The 14,127-nt window shown below is 39.2% G+C and overlaps 1 non-coding gene and 1 pseudogene across 1 annotated transcript; one reads left to right on the forward strand and one right to left on the reverse strand.

Annotated features, from left to right (window-relative positions):
• The first annotated feature begins 662 nt into the window (after positions 1-662).
• LOC116594601 lies at positions 663-767 on the forward strand. The gene has a single exon (XR_004287312.1). It is a non-coding gene; the product is annotated as a U6 spliceosomal RNA (small nuclear RNA).
• A 12,571-nt stretch (positions 768-13,338) lies between these two features.
• Positions 13,339-13,796, reverse strand: LOC116593622 (annotated as a pseudogene).
• Positions 13,797-14,127: the final 331 nt, after the last annotated feature.

Genomic DNA, 14,127 nt, shown 5'->3' on the forward strand with positions numbered 1-14,127 from the left:
AGGCTTTCTGCTCGGCGGGGAGCCTGCTTCCCCACCCCCCTCTGCCTGCCTCTCTGCCTACTTGTGATTCTCTCTCTCTCTCTGTCAAATAAATAAATAAATAAAATCTTAAAAACAAAACAAAACAAAACCAAGGGACCATAAGAAAGAAATAGAAAACAAGTCTTACCTTACTGAGAGGAAGAGGGTTAGGGTGTGCGTGTGTGTGTGTGTGTGTGTGTGTGTGTATGTGGTGATGAGGAGGGTTCATGCCTCATCTTCCACAGTAACAACTGATAGTGCTTAACCATGAATTGAATTATCAAGAAGCAGGGATTTGGAGATGAAAAAAATGAAAGTGGCTGCTTCTGGAGAGTGGAAAACAAGAAAGGTGGGGCAGGGACTGCTTTTTAGTTTTATTTTTAATTTGGGGGTGGGGGAACTACCGCTTTTTGAAACAAGTTTTCTAGAGCATGTTTGACTTTTCAGGGCTCAGCTTGGTATTCTGAGTGGCTTGACCACTCAGAACCAGAATTCTGACCTAACAGAATTTAACTTGTTCATTTGTAGAACAATGAGTTGTCATTTGAAAACCTCAAAGGTGACTCTTCCATCTCTTATTGCTCTAACATTCTTTGATCCCAAGTAACTTTTTCTAGACTTATGAATATAACATCAGGTGCCTGCTTCAGCAGCATATACACTAAAAGTTGGAACAATACACAGAAGATTAACACGACCCCCTGCACAGAGATTACATGCAAATTCATGAAGCATTCCATATTTTTAAGATGATTCTCTGAGTTCAAATAAATATATTATATATACAAATATAAATAGATATATAAATATCTCACATGTGAAGGGTTTATTTCAAATTAAGCCTTCACAATCACGGACTATATCTACAAAAACAAATTCACAAGCTCTCTCAAATGGAAGTAAACGTTTATTGAAAGTACTTCCTTATTAAATAAATGCTTCCAAATTTTAAAAAATTTAGAAGTTTTTTTAATTGTAAAACACACATAAAGTTTACCATTTTAATCATTTTTAGGTGTACGATTCAGTGGTGTTGGAAGAGAAGTGCTTTTTAAAGAAAATGTATGTAAAAATTAGCTCAGGATTGGAATTGGGTCATGTTCTATACCAAAATATTTATTTAGTGTTGCTCATTTCATATTAGCTTCATAAAATAAAGTTAACATTATAAACTTTCAAATGTTTCCACTGTAGGTAAGATTAGATGACAACTATTTAAAATATTCAAGAAATTAACTCATTTTTTTCACCCACTTAACAGTTGGGAGCCATTTGGGAAAAAAAAAAGTAATGTAACTAAATCTAAGCAATCCCAAATAAATGCCCATTGTTTCTTGAGAGAGAGAGACAAGACATCACCAGTATGAGCTACAGAAAACACCCACATTAACATCTTGGATATATTATTTTCTCGCTGAATAAAAAGTTAGGCACACAGCTTTTCTATACAATAACTGGAATTGTGCACAGTCTCTCTCCACACTGCTCTGAAAATGAACTTTTGTTTTATGCAGATGTAGGCGAATTAGAATGAACAAAAGGCACACATTTGAAGGCTGAGAACATTCAACTGAAAAGGAAAAACGGAATTTTCTTCCATAAGACATAACTGGTTTACAGACTTAAGTGCAGCGGGCAGGTTAGAAGGTTCCAGCTGTCCTGTCTTTGAAAGTGGCACCCCATCAGCAAGTATTTTCTAACTGCTCCTGCCAAGGTTGATGACAAGGCCTATCTGAAAGATAAAACAGGAAGAAATGGAACCTTCTTCTGGTCTCTCTGGCCCAGTATTAGTGTCAAGGACCAACATCTTCCCACGGCCACTATCGCAATAGCTCGCTCATGTTAAGGTCTGAGCCACAGAGAATGGGGCCCACAGGGAGCTAATGGGGCTGGGAAAATGCTGCAGACCCTTTCACAGAACATTTATGGGAGAGGAAGCCTGTGTAACCCTTCTTAAGAAGACTGATGGAACGATACTGGGTTGTTAGGAGTGTTGAGGCCACATCGCTGAGCCTGGACACAGAGGCAACCACGAGCCCTTCCTGCCCCATCTCCCCCACCCCACAGGCTCCAAAAGGCTAAGTTCACTCTGAAACCCAACAATAACTCCACTGAGACTCTGAAGTGAGGACAACTGCGCTGTCTTGCATGGTCCCCGTTGTTGGTCACATTCCAGAATGATCGCACCTCTGCTCTGTCCAATTCCTGCTTGCTTCTCCATGCTTCTTCATTCAACCCTTAAACACAGATGCCCCCATTGCTTTTCTGGCAAAGCATGGTTTCTAACATGTAGCTCTCATGATTCTAATGCAATCATCCTCCATAGCTGATAAACCCAAAATCTCCTTCTCTAACCCTGATCTTTGTCTTGAATTTTAACTCCTATATCCAACAGCATGAAGACCTTATCCAGTGGAAGACCTCCCAGGCACTAAAAAACTCTCAAACGTTATGTGTGTAAATAAACTGCCTCATCGTTTTACTTGAAATCCCTGGGGACAACTATTTCATGGAATTTTGAGTTTTACCAAACTTAGAAAAGGTAATACCTAGTACAAATACCCTAATACCCGTGAGGTCTAGGCCTGTGCCTTGGAATCAGTTTTTTTCTTTGGAAAAATGTACCACTGTTTCCATTAAGTGGAATATACAAAAGCTGAAATAGTCTTATGTCAGCTGAGGTCACATTTTGTTATCAAATGAGTTTGCACCAAATTGACAAGAAACTTAAGAGCTTCTTAGATGTTGGAATTGTGAATGAGTGATTATTGAATTTTATATGTCACACATATGACATTGAAGGGCAATTATCCCTAATATACACAGAGCTCTTAGAAATTAATAAGAAAAAGAGAGATGAAACCCAGAAGGAAATTGGACCAAGGACATAAATAGACCATTTAAAGATAACATTTTTTAAAATGTTCAGCCATACTAATTGCAAGTTGCAAAGATATGCAACTTGAAATTGTGAGATATTTCCTGCTTCTCAGATAAGGAGGAATAAATAATAATTTAGCAGAAGTATGGAGAAATATGCATTCGCATATACTATTAGTTAATATTTGTAAAGACCTTAGAACAGTTGCCTAGCACATAGTAAACTTCACATAAGTTCTTGTTAAATAAATATTGGTAGACATTTTTATTGGTAAAAACTCAGGGGAAGACCACTTACCAACAATCGGTATTAAAATTTTAAATGTGTGTATTTTAATGATATCCAGCACCTCCAATTCTAAGAATTCCACCATAATACTCAAACAAAGATATGTTATGTAGAAAGATGTTTGTTGAATTACTGTAATCATGAAATTTGGAAACATCACTGCCATCTTTGGTGGTGTGTTTCTCCTCAAGGTGGTAGGAAGGTGGCCACGGCAGACCTAGGCATCACATCCAGACGCATCAACATCCAGGGGAAGAAGAGAGTGGCTTTCTGGGGGCTCACTTCTAGGACTAGAAAAACTTTTCCCATAAGCTTCCAATAGACTTCTCTGTTCTCACTGGACATTTCTGGGGTCCATGAAGCCTTCCCACACCAATCCCCAGCAAAGGGAATGACAATACTCCAGGCCAGTGGTTCTCAAACATTTTTTATCTTGGGACCAATTCAGGTGCTTAAAAATTAAGGATTTCAAAGGGCTTTTATTATTATGGTTTGTATCTATTACTAAAATTTCTAAATAATTATTAATTTAAAAACAACAATAAACCCACTGAATGTTAACATAAGTTAACATAGCTATATTTTCCAAAGCAAAAGCATTTTTAAAATAAAAAGTGCGTGTATTTAAGGTGTACAGCGTGATGATCTGATATACATGTAAGTGCTTACTACAATCACACTCATTGCTAGTCCTCACATAGTTACCGTGTGTGCGATGAGAGCACCTGAAACCTGTTTTCTCAACAAATTTCCAATATTCAATACAGTATTTTCAACTGTTGTATGTTAGATCTAGACTTACTCATTCTACATAACTGCAACTTTGTACTCTTTGGCCAACATCTCCCCATTTCCCCCCTGGAAACCACCTTTCTACTCTCTGTTTCTATGTATTTGACTTTTTTAAAGAGTCAGCATAGAAGTGAGATCATGGTTTTTTTCTTTCCGTGTCTGACTTATTTCGCTTGGCATAATGTGCTCCAGGTTCATCCATGTTGTCACAAATGGCAAAGTTTCCTTTTTCTTTTTTTTTTAAGGCTGGAGAATCTTCCATTGAATGTACATACCACAATTTCTTTATCAATTCATCCGTTGACAAAAACTTAGGTTGCTTCCATGTCTTGGCTCTTGTGAATAATGCTGCAGTGAACAGGGGATTGCACATATCTCTTCAAGATACTGATTTCATTTTTGGGGGGTGTTATATCCAGAAGAGGAATTGCTGGATCATGTGGAAGTTCTGTTATTAGCCGTAGCAAAAGCACTGAATGAGAACAGTGGCCTTGCTTTCCATTTTTGCAAATCCCTACTATTTGGCTTAGTGTTAAGACAGCTGGATTCCCATAAATGCTTTTGCATTCATTCAATCTGTTGGAATCTGTTGAAGTAAGTATTTAAAAAAAAAAAATCCAGCCTCATTCAGATATGTAGCCAGAAAAGGGAGAAACTCACAGACCCCTGAAAAGGGTCTCAGAAACCCCAGGGTCTTTGGCTGCATTTTAGGAACTGCTCTGCCTTATCACCAAAGGAGGGGCTGGGTCATTTTCTCCTAGAGCTTCCAGCTGTTAGGAGAGGGAGTGGAAAGGTACACTAAGTCGTAATCTGCTAGGAAGGAGAGAGGAGAAAGCAGATACGGTCAGGAAGAAGGAGGGGTACTGATGGGACAACCAGCCATGCCCCTCTACAAACTTTTATTGAGAACACATCTAGAATTGGGGTAAATTATACCTAACATAAAACTTTCCATTTTAACCATTTTTAAGCATATGGCCCTCTTCTCCAACCTCATCTCTGACACTCTCCCCTTGCTCACAACCCTCCCGCACATGAACCTTTCTGTTTTTCAAATATGCCAAGAGGTTTCCATATCTCAGCCCTTCATACAGCTTCTTCCCTCTGCCTGAAAACCCCTGGAAACCCTACCCCTCCCAAGGCTGGCTCTCTCCCCTCACTCAGGTCCCAGCTTAAATGCAGATGTTTCCTGAGGGCTGCTCCCAATCATTATCATACATTGTTCCAAACTTTTCACAAATACTTCTTGAGCACCTATGACAGGCCCTATTCTAACTGCTGGGGATAGAGTGGTGAAAAAGACACGCTAAAATCCCTACTCTTGGAGTTCCTGGGTGGCTCAGTCAGTTACGTGTCCAACTCTTCATTTCAGCTCAGGTCATGATCTCAGGGTCATGGGATCAAGCCCCATGTAAGGCTCGCACTCAGCTCAGGCTCTGCTTGAGACTCTCTCTCCCTCTCCTGCCCCCTGCTCCTCCCCCCAGCCATGCTCACACACACACACACACTCAAATAAATAAAATCTTTTAAAAAATCCTTACTCCTACAAGGCTTATATGCTGGTGACTGTTTACAAAGCACTAATCACTACTGCAATTATCTTGTTCATTTTTTTCAATGTTTATTTCATCAGCTGGTCATTTCAGCAACATTTATAAATCAAAAGTTGGAAACAACCCAAATGCCTGACGATGGGAACTGGTTTAAAAAGTTATATCCTTATAATATAAAGCCATATGTCTGTTTTGAAGAACGAGTAGGCCTATATATACTGCCGTGAAAAGATGACCAAGATATACTTGTATCAGACATACCAATATATGCCTTCCCAGCTCCCTTGGCTCCAGCCACCTGTCAGACCCTCAGCTTCCTGTTCTACCTCAGTGTGTAGTTTCACCATCAGGGCCAACATAGTCCTGCAGCCTAGGACAGCAAGGCTCTCTCTTGCTGCCACTACGTGAACAGGCAAACCACATGCCCAGAGTTTCCACCTGTTCCTGCTCCTTCTTGACTCAGATGAGGCCACATGGCAGAGTATTGGGTTCTAACATCCCAAATGGCCGCACAAGAGGACAGGCGATACAACTTGGAAGTGTGAAGGTTAACACCCCATGGGGAATGTTTGCCCTACTGAGGATTTCTAAAAGCTTTCCCTGACATGGTTTACAACTATCCATATATATCATGTTCAAAATTAAAAATGAGAAAACTTTGGAGTATTAGTCAGTTGATTTTAGACATCAATAAAACTCATTCATTATATGCAAACACAAATAGCATATTTGATACAAAAACAAATATCTTTTCCAGACAAAAAAATTAAACAAGAAGAGTGGTATTGCTTTACATATTGGCAGGTCTCTTTAAAACCTGGTTTAACAGAAAGCTCAATTCTCCTAAGTGCTTCTGCATTCAATTTATTGCAGCATCTTGTTTTGGTTTAAGTTTAGGAAGCTAATCTGGCTTCATAAGAGTGTCGTTGGAAAAGGTAGACACAGCATTTTCAGATAACTGGATGTTCTTCTTTGATACTACACCAAAACTTGACAAGTATTAGTTTTTGAAAGGTTAGCTGCAGTGTGGAATCTGAAACCATATCAATGAGCTCTTTGACCTCTGTTATGTTAAAATCCATTTTTCAGGGGCGCCTGGGTGGCTCAGTTGTTAAGCATCTGCCTTCAGCTCAGGTCATGATCCCAGGGTCCTGGGGTCAAGCCCCTCATCAGGCTCCCTGCTCGGCGGGAAACCTGCTTCTCCCTCTCCCACTTCCTCCTGCTTGTGTTCCCTCTCTCACTGTGTCTCCCTCTGTCAAATAAATAAACAAAATCTTTTAAAAAAATGCACTGTTGATTTATACTTTGGATGGATATTTCACCCATGTGTAATATTGATCTTGCAGACACCTGAAAAAGTCTTAGTGATTCTCAAAAGTCCATAGACCACACTTTTGGAAGTGATGACTTATTTATTTACATGTTTATAGTTTTCTCCTCCCAACCATCCCCTCCAGAAAGTAAGCTTCATAGGAGCAGGAACATTGTTCCTCTTGTATCTCTTGCACCTGCACTTGTTCTCAATAATCACTGGCTCAATGAATGCACTTCAGTGATTCCGTAAGAGAGGCATCCCATAAAGTTATCTTATCATTTCATAGGAGGGTTCATGGATCTATATGACCTTGAGACTACATTAAATTATTTTCCCAGGATTTAAAAAATTGATGTCTTAAAGATAAATTAATTTAAAATTAACTAGTGTTGTTTTCAAGATTTTACTTAAATTCTAGTTAGTTAAAATATAGTGTAATATTGGCTTCAGGAATAGAATTTTGTGATTCATCACTTATATACAACACTCAGTGCTCACCACAACAAGAGCCCTCCTTAATACTCATCACCCATTCAGCCCATCACCTACCCGCCTCCTGCCATCAACCCTTAGTTTGTTCTCTATCATTAAGAATCTCTTATGGTTTACTTCTCTCTTTTTTTCTCTTCCCATATAGTCATCAGTTTGTTTGTTTGTTTGTTTGTTTTTAAAAAGTTCACATATTTTACTTGAATAAAATCATATGGTATTTTTCTTTCTCTGACTGACTTATTTCACTTAGTGTAATACATTCTAGTTCCATCCACATCATTGCAAATGGCAAGATTTCATTATTTTTGATGGTTGAGTAATACCCCTTTGTGTGTGTGTGTGTGTGTACTGCATGTTCTTTATCCATTCATCAGTCAATGGACATTTGGACTCTTCCCATAATTTGGCTATAGTTGGTAATGTTGCTATAAATATCGGGGTGCATGTGCCCCTTCAAATCAGTATTTTTGTATCCTTTGGATAAATACCTATGGTGCAATTGCTATATCATGGGGTGGTTCTACTTTTAAACTTTTGAGGAACCATACTGCTTTCCACAGTGGCCCCATTAGTTTGCATTCCCACCAACAGTGTAAGAGAGTTCCCCTTTCTCCTCATGTTTGCCAACATCTGTTTCTTCTTGTATGAAACTAATTAGCTTTAAAACTCACAAATTTTGCCCTTAAGAAACAGATTGTGACTTTTAATAATAAATATTTATTTCTATAAATATTAAATAAAATACACTATAATATAATGTCAACCACCTTTATGAAATATCTGGTACAAAATTCTACATGTGAGGGATAGATCTACCTAACCAAAGTTTTATGAAGCAATTCTTCCTTCTTTAAGGGTAGTATGGAGAAAGAAGAGTAAATGAGATTAGGCTAAAAGAATGTTGTAAGAAAAAAAGATGAAAACAAAATAATAATAAGGAAAAATTGTATGTCATCTCTCAAGAATATCCAAAATATTCATGTGTGCTTGTATGTGTTTTCTGTCTACTTCTAAAACAACCCAAAGAATCTACATAATAAAATTTGGCTTCATGAAGCAGTCTAGACACTTGCTACTTGAAGCACGGGCTTGTGTCAGCAGCTCTGATATTTCCTGGAAGTTAGAAAAGTCTCAGGCCCCACCAGACACACCACACAGATATTTTTCAAATATAGCCTCTACAATATGTTCCATTCCACATTTTGTGAAGTTGACCCTTCTCCCATCAAATGGTGGGGACAATGTCTCCTCCCTAAAATTTGGGAAGACCTTTACAACTGCCTCTACCAGTAGATTATGGTTGAAGTGACACTATGTGACTTCTGAGGTGATGTCATAAAAATGCCATGCACTTTCACCTTGCTTTGTTGGGACACTTGGTGAAACCCAGCCACCATGCTGTAAGGAAGCCAAGCACTATTTGGAAGGGATACATATGAGCTTTCTGGTCAAGAGCCCCATCTAGGATCTCAGTCAACAGCCAGCATCAACCATCAGACTCTGATGGTTTCAGCTCCCAGCCATTAAGTTACCCTCAGAATCCAACCATCTAAGCAGGTATGGAGACAAGCTATCCTTACCAGGCCCTGCTCAAATTGCAGCTTTGTGGGCAAAATAAATGAGTAATCATTTAATGGCTGTTTTAAACCACTAAGTTTGGGATGATCTGCTGTGCAACAGATAACCAGAATACCCACTGAATCATTTTAACAACACCCCTCAATAATTCATATGCATACTGAGGTGCCTGGGTGGCTCAGTTAGCTAAGCTTATGTGATTCTTGGTTTCAGCTCAGGTCATGATCTCATGGGTCAAGATCGAGCCCTGCATCAGGCTCTGCACTCAGCATGGAATTTGCTTGAGGATGCTCTTCCTTTGCCCCTCCCCCACTTGCACAGGCACACATTCTCTCTTCTAGATAAATAAATCTTAAAAAGAATAATTCATATGCATATTCAAATGTGAGAGTATTGATTTAAAGCAAAATAGTGTAACATGTAATTTTTCTTACTGCCTTTAACAACACTGATTACAAATTATGAAAAACTGCATACTGAGCTAAAATTGTGTTTAGAGTAATTGTTCCCAGAAAGCTAGGTAATTGTTCTCTGTTAATGGGCCATATTGTCTAGGTGTTAGAACTTGTCCAAATCTTGGGTCTGACTCACAGTTGCAGGGTATTTTCTCCACAAGAGATAGAGAAACGGACTAAATAATTGAGGCAAGTCAAAGGATTTTGGAAACAAACACTCCCAAAATGTAAAGATGAGGACTGAGGATGTGTGACTAAGACCTAGCAAACTTACTCATGCCAAGGGCAGCAATCATTTTAATAGCAGATGACATAAGGGAAACTTTTGAAAACAGATGGTGTCATCCTACCAAAATTAAATGTAAATGAACATATGCAGATGTTTGTTATTGTTAAAGTATAACAACAGAGCTGTAATTCATAGCATTCTCCTGGGGTCAGCTTTTAAAAGTGTATTAGCTAAAAGGTCTACGGTTTCATAATGCAATCAACATACAGGGCATAAGTTTTGTTTCCGTTCATCTATGTGATTTATTATCAGTATGTCTAAGGTGTTTGTTTAGCGAAGTTAAACATTTCATTCATTCATAGTGTTCTAAATTTTAAGTCAGTGCAAATCACAAAGATCAGTGAATAATAATCATCTGCTGTCACATGTCAAATAATTGGATATTTGGGAACATGTAAATTTTTAAATTAGTTTTTCCAGTTTCCAACCAGATATTTGGCATCCTGTGACCAGAGCCAGGTCATTTAGCATTTCCTCTTAACCCAGTCAAACTCATCTGTGTTTAGACTATTCCTGTAAAGAACAGCCCTTTGCATTAAGTGCAGCTTGCTTGGTTCACTTTCCAGTTATGAAAAACAATGTATAAGTAAGAGTTCTTGGTTGAAAGCAACAGAAACATATTCTGGCTAATGTAAGCAAAAAAGAGATTTATTGAAAGACTAATAGGGGCTCATGAACACACTAAGAGGAGGAATTCCTGGCTTGGGAAAGGGGCAGGGGTCAAAGAAGGCCCAGCCCAGCCCCTTCCACACTGGCAGTGCTACCACCACACTAAGACTATCCTCCAAAAGATCTCCCATTCTTGTCACACGCCATCCTAGGTCAAAGTCCTCCTGGCTTCCGTAAGTGCCAGGTGGGTGTGAGGTGGGTGAGCTAAATCTTGCCCTCCTGTCAGGATTCCTCACGGAAGGACCCTCCTTCCCACAAGAAAGCTCGGATATTATAAGAAGTGGGATGATGCTGGGCATCCAAAATCTTATATACGTCTGCTATAAATATGTTGGGCTTGTTTAAATTATAAAATGATGCAAGTTCATCGTGGAAAATACATAGTATTGTCTTTCTACATTTTTTCCGAAATTGGAATTGTTATTGAATGTACTATTTATAACCAACTTTTTTTCTCCCAACATATTGTGATCATTTTCCAGTGTCATACAATTATTCATCTGCTTTTCAATTTTGGTTTTCTTTTTTTTTCTTTTTTTAATCTGCATTTTTTAAATTTAAATTCATTTAATTAACATATAATGTATTCTTTGTTTCAGAGTTACAGGTCTGTGATTCATCTGCCTTATATAATACCCAGTGCTCATTACAACCTATACCCTCCCTAATGTCCATCACCCAGTTACCCCATCCCTCCACCCCATCCCCTCTAGAAACGCTCAGTTTGTTTCCCAGGATTAAGAATCTTTTACAGTTTGTCTCCCTCTCAATTTTGGTTTTCAATATTTGTATAGTATGTCTTCTCTGCTTATATTTTAATCACTTAGGTAAAATTTTTTTTTTGAGATTTTATTAACTTATTTGTCAGGGATGGTGCACAAGCAAGGGGAGCAGCAGAGGCAGAAGGAGAAGCAGGCTCCCCGCCGAGCAAGGTACCCGATGCAGGACTTGATCCCAGGACCCCAGGATCATGACCTGAGCCAAAGACAGAAGCTTAACCAATTGAGCCACCCAGGTGTCCCTCAGAGGTGGTTTCTATTTTACCTTTTACCATTGTAAATAATGCTGCACTGAGCATATACTTCTTTTTTCTCTCTCTCTTCTGCTGAAGTAGATTGAAGGCTTACCATGTATCAGGCGCTATGCTAAGTGTTGCATGTGCATTTTCTCATTGACTCCCCACAGTGCCCTGTGTGGTGTTGGGGCCGATTCCACGTTAAAACCTGTTAAACCCCTAGGGCCTGCCTGGGCCTACTTAGCCATAGCGACCCCACGTTGCCTAGGTAGCCATTTTGTTGTTTAATAAATGCCTCAGCAGTTACTAGTATCGGTCCGGGTAACCGTTACTAAAACACACAGGCAGGAGACATCCAATCAGCCAAAGCGACATACATAGAGGTCTGCGGTTGTGCCCTATAAAACTAGCCTGTAAGACCAAAGCGGGGTTGCTCTCTTCGGAGGCGGCCTTGGCCGGTCAGTCTGACTTCTAATGTTTGGCAAAGAATAAAGCTTTACATAACTTTCACTTTGTCTCAGCCTTGTTCCCCTGGCCGATCAGTCTAACTTTTAATGCTTGGTGTAGAATAAGGCTTTGCATAACTTTCACTTTGTCTCAGTCTCGTTCCTTTGATAACAGACCCAACAGTGGTAAATCCTATCATTATCACCATTTTACAGATGAGGAACATGTTGCTTGAAAGTTATAAAAAATTTGCCCAAGATGGCACAGTGACGGATAGTCACGAATTAACCTGAGGGTCACAGCTAGCAGATGATGACCCAGCCTGCAAACCTACCGCTCAGCCTCTGAACCTCTTAACTTTCCTTTTATGTAGAAATTGTTGGATAATCCATAAATATTTCCTTATGATAATAAATCAAGAGAAGTGGAATTGAAGGAGTAAAGGCTTTTGATATGTACTGTCAGCTGCTCTCCTGAGGGCACCAATTCATACAGCCCTCAGAGAGAGATTAAAGGGCCCTGGGGCGCCTGGGTGGCTCAGTGGGTTAAGCCGCTGCCTTCGGCTCAGGTCATGATCTCAGGGTCCTGGGATCGAGTCCCGCATCGGGCTCTCTGCTCAGCGGGGAGCCTGCTTCCTCCTCTCTCTCTCTGCCTGCCTCTCTGCCTACTGTGATCTCTCTATGTCAAATAAATAAATAAAATCTTTTAAAAAAAAAAAAAAGGGCCTATTTTTCCACACCCTTGGGCCGCACCTCTAGGTTTACCTTTATCAGAGGACCTTTGTCAATCTACCAGGTGAAAAAAGATATCTTGGTTTTTAAATTTTGTGTGTGTTGTGTTATATTATAATGTTAGCTTTGTTTTATGATTTTTTACTATGTGTCAGTCACCCTTTACCAAAAGGGTAAAGATAGCTGTCATCTTATTTATTGCCTTGTTTATTGCCTTATCCCCAGCACCAAACAGGGTGCCTGGTACACAGCAGTCACTCAATAAAGATTTTTGGAGTAAAAAAATAAATGAGTGTGCCAGGCATTGAGTTCAGCCCTTTACATGGGTTGCTTCTTTTAGATCTCACGACACTTGATGTCTTAGCTAGCCTTTATACTGGTAATACTTTCGCTAGTATGTCTGACCCAATAGGCACTCCTAAGGCCTTGCTTTAAACCAGTTCAGGTGCTGTAAAGTAGGACTGCCCAACTTCCTTGGTTTCTCCCCAAATGGATTCCTTGTACGATACAGGAGCTGTATTTTAAGTCAAATCACTCCAAATCTCTCCAAATTTGTTGAAAATATGCCCATTCATTTTCCATGATATAATAAAGGAAGAAACTTAATTTTTGTAGGAGTTTTCTGATTTTTTTTTATTATTTAAAAAAGGTCCATTTTTGGGGTGCCTGGGTGGCTTGGTTGGTTAGGCATCTGCATTTGGCTCAGGTCATGATCCCAGGGTCCTGGGATCAAGCCCCATATCAAGCTCCCTGCTCAGTGGGAAGTCTGCTTCTCCCTCTCCCTCTGCTTGTTCTCAAATAAATAAAATATTTTAAAAAATATTTAGAAAAGATCCATTTTTAAATCTAGCTTTCTGATTCCGTACTTGCGCCTTCAGCACTTTCACAATTATTTTCTGCCCCTCAATAAGAAAAGTACTCTTGATCCTATCATGGACACGTTTTGCAACCATGGAAGCACCAGGGGCTTGGATGACCTGTTTTTTTGTTTTAAACAGTCTCATAAGAACTTTGGCTCTCAAGGTACAAACCCCTTGAAGTTGACCTAGGCACATGCCACAGGTGGATTTAGTACTGTCCCACTTTCTTGCTATAACGGTAAACAATTCTAATGCCAGGGGTTCAGGGCAGCCTAGTTTTGTTGGACGCTGTATTGTAAAATAGCTAATGGGGTATGTCAAATGCTGGACCATTTGAATGCCTCTAGATTATCTCCAAAAGGGAAAAAATTTTATTTATAGAGGTTGGAAAGAACGCTCCATGTATTAAAAACATTAGCTCTAATCCTTTGTCATATGGTTTGCAAATACCTTCCTTTTTTTTTTTTTGCCTTTTAGTTTAATTTATGGTTTTTTTAACTTGTAAATATGTTCCCTTTTTTATAGCAAAATCTATCAGTTTTCCCCTTTATGTTCTTTCTTTGCTATTATATATAGAAGTCTTTTCTATTTTAAGTAGGCTAATACTCATACATAATAACCATTTCTTGATGGAATGATGTGGATGTAGAATAAAAACCCTGGCTTTTCAACATGAAGTCATGATGGTGGCACACAGAATCCCTCTAGTTCCCTGTAATAAGATTAATTACTGGAATTAAC

This window comes from Mustela erminea, chromosome 6 (genome assembly GCF_009829155.1).
Source record: "Mustela erminea isolate mMusErm1 chromosome 6, mMusErm1.Pri, whole genome shotgun sequence".
Classification (NCBI taxonomy): Eukaryota; Metazoa; Chordata; class Mammalia; order Carnivora; family Mustelidae; genus Mustela; species Mustela erminea.